This window comes from Chiloscyllium plagiosum, chromosome 41 (assembly GCF_004010195.1).
Source record: "Chiloscyllium plagiosum isolate BGI_BamShark_2017 chromosome 41, ASM401019v2, whole genome shotgun sequence".
NCBI classification, from domain to species: Eukaryota; Metazoa; Chordata; class Chondrichthyes; order Orectolobiformes; family Hemiscylliidae; genus Chiloscyllium; species Chiloscyllium plagiosum.
This window is the reverse complement of record NC_057750.1, coordinates 19,595,090-19,601,238: the sequence shown is the minus strand read 5'-3', so window position 1 is coordinate 19,601,238 and position 6,149 is coordinate 19,595,090. Positions and strand designations below refer to the sequence as shown.

General features: G+C 38.4%; 1 long non-coding RNA gene across 1 annotated transcript; it reads right to left on the bottom strand.

The window, feature by feature from the left end:
• Window positions 1–390: 390 nt before the first annotated feature.
• Window positions 391–5,225, bottom strand: LOC122542922. Its single transcript, XR_006309885.1, has 2 exons — window positions 5,063–5,225; window positions 391–759 (listed from the first exon to the last, which is right to left on the bottom strand). It is a non-coding gene; the product is annotated as an uncharacterized LOC122542922 (long non-coding RNA).
• Window positions 5,226–6,149: the final 924 nt, after the last annotated feature.

Sequence of the window (6,149 nt, the reverse complement as noted above, 5' to 3'; positions counted from 1 at the left end):
CACCCAGACCCATTCCCCTACATTTACCCCTTCACCTAACACTACGGGCAATTTAGCATGGCCAATTCACCTGACCTGCACATTTTTGGACTATGGGAGGAAACCGGAGCACGCGGAGGAAACCCACGCAGACATGGGGAGAATGTGCAAACTCCTTCGAATTTGCTTCAGAACCGTGTTTTAGAATAGGTAACCTCTATCTGAGAAAGAAAATTCAAAATTTCTATGTTGTTCCATTTGAGAGATGCCTTGTTATAAGACAAGAAATTTCGACATGACCGGCCAGGAATGGAATGGGAACCTGATTTAAAACCAAGCATGTAAACAACAGTGCCACAACTCACCCAGATGCCCCAAACATCAGCAAATCAGACAAAAAAAACCATGTACTTGCGGGCAAGAAAATCCCTTCATTGTGTAAATTTAATAAATTTGAACATTACAGCAAAAGGATATATTAATGCATTCATTATCTGTATTCTGAATTTACTCTGGGTCACCGCATATATACAAGTGTTTGTGCAACAACTCAGGAGCTGAAGCATCAATCCGAGCTCTCGTACAAAAGGCGGTAGATATATGTACCGATATCCCAAATATAACATACGAAGCCACATATAATATAACATAAATATTGCCCATAACAGGATGAAATTCCCAGAGATAGCAAACAATAAAATGACGGATTTTCTTCTGTTCTGCAACTCTGGGTCTCTGGGGCTTCCTCCACTGCTGTCACTCCGGATTCTTCTGCGTGCTCTGCTGGCCAATAAAATACACCTAACAATCAAGGCATTAAGCAGCAGTATCGTGGCAAATGGTACACAAGGGTTCAGAATATAATGAAGCAGTTCGACAACAATCCATAGCTTTGAATACAAAACCCACCATTTTGCATAGCAGAACCACGGAGCATTTGATAATTTGTAGACACTTCGGAATATAAAATACCAGAAAATATTTTTTAAACAGCTCAACATGGTTACTATTCCAATAATAACAATTGCAGTTTTTTGTGTGCAATACCTTATTTTCTGCTTCTGGCAGCAAATCGCCACAAATCTATCAAAGGTGAAACTGATAGTGAGCCACACAGAACCATCTGTGCTGGCATACAACAAGACAGCATGGATATTACAAATGGGAATGTTCCAAAGAAAGGAAAACTGACTCCAATATGTAATTGGAATTTGCCTTAAGATTAGATCAAACATGGCCACCAGTAGATCAGCTGCTGCCATGGCCACTAGGTAGGAAGTGACACATCTGGAAAGACCACAGTTGCCCCGTGAAAGGATCACCACCGTTAGGATGTTAACTGCCACATAATGAGGCAAAAGATTATTAGCACTTGAACAGTAAAACAAAACATAGAAGATTGATGAGGAGCTGGGGAAACATTCGGCCATCTAGTATATAGGTAGTCAAATGATGCATTTTACCTACAATTTCTGTCTGAAACAAATACATTCAGTCCCAATCTCACATCGTCTATCTGTAACAGATATAGTCAGTCACACATATTTGTGAGTGTAACGGTCAAATTTGTGACCCTCAAGATTATTATATTTTTGATAGAACCATTAACTTGGTTTTCCTTGTCTTCTCAGGTTGGGATTACAAGCTATGTCTTAAAGCTCTACACAACAGAATCCCTCTTTCTCCTCCATGTTGTAGGCATCAATTAGATCAGTTTGATGCACAGATGATTTGGAATGTAGAGTGATGCTAATAGTGCCTGTTCAGATGTGGGACTGGCTGTGATTACCATGAAAGTACCTCCTTTTCAATCTCTTTCGACGCCCAAGATGCAGTTAAACCACCAACAGTCTTCTCTCTGTAATGTGAGATCAGTTCTCCTGATTGTGTTGTCCTTTGTAAATCTTGTTATTATCCCTGAAACAGTGTCCTTTCAGCATCACTTTGCTCACCAGCAGAAAAAAAGTTTGTTATGATATGCTCTGTTTCTACCAGTCATGTGTTTGATCTTTTGCAAAATGATCTCCAACATTTTGCCACCTGATTATAACGGCAGTCATCACTGAATTAGATGTTGTTCAGAGCCTTTTCTCAAGTGTGGTCCATATGCTTTTGAGTTAGTTTTCTATTTTCTATATTTAAAACCCAAAAATCCCATCTAGTTCTTTAAAATTCATCAAGTTCCCCTGTCCAAATAGGTTTCCTTTTCTATACAAAATTTAGGATGTTATCTTTATACGAGTGCAAAGCCTTCCATGTTGAGACAGCTTTTAACTGAAGCATACATTGTAGGTAAACAATGCAAAATAAACATAATTAACAGAACAAAAATATTTTGTAATACATTGCTTCATTTCAAGTCATTCACTGTATGTGCTTGACTCTATTTACAGCAAGCTATTGTGGAAAACCTGGTTGAGAGTTTGATTCTGTACACATAATGTGCAATATTTGCACATTTCACAAAATATCAAGGTTCTCAAATCGGTGCAAATTTTGATATTGATCTCTGCACACTTTGTTAGGTTGAATGGCTTTTCCAATAAATGTCAGTTACATTTATTTCAGACACATGAAAAATGCTTCAAGTTTTTCATTGACAACTTGAAAAATGTAATGCATGGATACCATGTTTCGGTCTTCATCAAACTGTCATCTCTCGCTTTACTGACAGTGAAGATTCCAGTCAGGTTCATTGCACGTGAATGAAAATTACCTACTGTAATTACTGGTCAAATTGACTCAGCAATACAATGTAAATAGGTGTATAAGGACCGACATTTCATGCAGTCAGTGCAAATCCTGAAGCACTGTCAGAGATTGTTCATAACAGCACAATGCAAGGTTTTCTTTTTCCTTAAACTCTAAAGAAAACCTGATATTCCCAGACATGATCCAAAAATTGTGTGTAAATACTGAAATACATCAAGCATCAATTGTAAGTAATCAGACAATGGAAGCATTTTGAATAAACTTTGGAAGATTGGCATCCTCCAAAGATTTTGATTAAATATTCAAATGCACCTGAGATGTTTCCAAAAGAAAATGTCTTAAACGTTATGTATCAGGAAAAATAAGTTGCCTAGCATATTTCCAAATTGCATGGATTCAATATAAATGTGCTGACTTCCCAGGAGAAATGTCAGCATTGTAGTTTCTATTAGTAAATCTGTTAGTGCTACTAGTAATATAGCAATTCTGTTGTTTCTATTGCTCTGATAGATGAGTGGCATTTATTTCTGACATCTAATTGTACTTACAAAGGCAATAGTAAGTCGTCTTCTCGAGCCACTGCGATGCCAATACATTAATATTGCTGTTCTAAAGGGACACTTAAGATTTTAAGTTCTGAAGCTCTTTCAGGTTGATTTCAGAACGCAGGACAAGTTGATGCATTGATTATAAAAGAATTGCATTCTGCCATTTGATACCATGAAATATACTTTTAATTTAACTGTTCAAACACACCTCTGCTGCCGATTAAAATCCATCGTAGATTTGTAGCTCAGAAACAGGCATACTGGAGGATAATGTGATAATGAAAGAAGATTTACTGAATTATGATCGACACTTGGGCATCTTGGTACCTATTAGGCAGCCATCAATTTTTATCGACATGATCAGACTCCAAGACATACTCGGAAATACCAAATATACCGAGGATTATACGTTACACTAATGCAATCCCACGTACTGATATTCCGAACACTCTCAGCATACGCTAAAATAATATTGACGAAGTTTCCAAACATTAACTCCTAAGGACATTCGGTGAATGTTGAATGTTACCATGAAGTTATGTAAGGATATTCACCTATAAATACAAAGCCTCTAAGAAATATCTGCACGGACTTAAAACTGACACAGATAATTGCATTTGTATTATTCAAACGATTTAGTGAATTTGCACAATAATTCATGGGGCATTTGTAAACAGCAACTTGTGTTTGCACTCCACTATGCTCTCAATCTCTGGTAAACTCGACGCATTCCAAGCATTCTGTGAAGTTTGAAACAGTTCGATAAATACGCATTCTGCACAGATTCTATCAATATGCATTCTGCACAGATTCCCAGAAAACGTGGGCGGCACGGTAGCTAGCACTGTTGCCTCACAGCGCCAAAGACCCGGCTTCAATCCCCGCCTCAGGTAACTGTGTGGAGTTTGCACATTCTCCCCGTGTCTGCGTGGGTTTCCTCGGGTGCTCCCGGTTTCCTCCCACAGTCCAAACATGTGCAGGTTAGGTGAATTGGCCATGCTAAATTGCCCGTAGTGTTAGGTGAAGGGGTAAATGTAGGGGAATGGGTCTAGGTGGGTTGCTCTTCGGCGGGTCGGTGTGGACTTGCTGGGCCGAAGGGCCTGTTTCCACACTGTAAGTAATCTAATTTGTAAAAAAACACGCAAAACATTCTTTTTGGAAATACTAACTGACTACAGAGGTTCTGCATCAAGTTTGAAGTACACTATTTATACTGAGTTCCAGATAGCAGTCTTAAAAATCCGGTCACAGGACCAGTGTCTTCGTCATTGCTGGTAGATTCTGTAGTTGTCTGATTTTGCGGACAATTTAATTAGTGCGTGATTAAGACCAAGCATTTGGGGCACAGTGGCACAGGGCCTATTTCCACATTGTAAGTAATCTAATCTGTTCATTTCAACGGTCCCTTGTGAATATTTGAATAATAGAAGTGAAATTGTTATCAACCTTGGCGCACTAATACTCACGAGAAAACTAATTGTGCCGAGCATTAGTTTTAATCATCAAATACAATATGCAATTTGCAGCACACGAAGGTTTCCTGTACATACACACTACATGTGTTGAATCTTAATAAACTGTACACTCCATTGATATGAAAATCCAAACTGAGGTAAGCTGATAAAGCAATCACAAGTGTGATACATTTTGAATATTTTTTAAAATATAAATGATTATGAAAATTTCTGCATAGATTTAAAAGAAAACTAACAAAAAAAAACATGTAGTACCAGGTTTCACGTGTATGTTATAACGTCCACAGAATGGCAAGCAGAATAGCAACAATATATCGTTAATATGAATTTTTGAATATTGAGGCTTACTTGGAATTGAAATAGTGGCGAGTAGGGGGTAGTATATCTTTTGGATATCATAAAGAACGTCTCCTATTTGGAAGATCAGACTCCAGTTCATTCTTTCACAACCAGGAGATTCTCCACTTTAGTCATCGGTCGGGACTCCCGAGAGTGTGTGCAACTACCAGGAAGCGACGGAGGTTTTATCCTGCTGAGGAAGCCCCAGCCCATGGAGACTGGAATTGATTACAGTCACTGAACAAACATGTTCACTTGACAATGTTTTACAGCAAACGTATATTCAACAAGTTGTAGGATCGTGAGCATGGATATTGCCCAAAACTGTTCAGAGAAACGGAAAATCGGAGACCTGCAAGTACATCTTGTGATACTAGGTAAAAACAATGAGTGCAGATGCTGGAAACCAGATTCTGGATTAGTGGTGCTGGAAAAGCACAGCAGTTCAGGCAGCATCTGAGGAACAGTAAAATCGACGTTTCAGGAATACAGGCTGAAGGGTGGAGAAATAAATGAGAGGAGGGTGGGGGTGGGGAGAAAGTAGCATAGAGTACAATAGGTGAATGTTTGTTGCAACAGTAAAAGGGTATTGAGAGGCCTTTTTGTTCATACGTAAACAGATGTTGCTTATAGCGTTTCAAAAATAAATCTGTTGAATGAAGCACTGAGCAACAACATGCTATTTCACTTCCTAAAAATTTTCAGTTTGATCTGAATAGTTTCTAATACCTGATCATTTCAGGACCGACTATCTCAGACTTTGTGCCAAAAATTGCACTTTGCACTTAGTTGCTACAGTGCATAAGACATGTCCTCAATTATTTCAAACAACATTTATCTCTTGATCTTTGTGACACACAGGAAGTTGGTAGTGATCAGCCAAGGTATAGCTAAAAAGCTCAAAGCTCAATGACCAATATTGGATGTGATTTTGAAATTGTTGAACTTCTGCTAAATAATCCTGAGTGCACGAAAGAGTGCTGGCAACCAAAGTAGTTAACTGGTCTAGCTAACCTTGTAGTGCAGTTGGACATACAGGAAGCTCCATGTATGAATAAAAGTACCTTTGTTCTTCATAAATGGATGAAAAAAATAC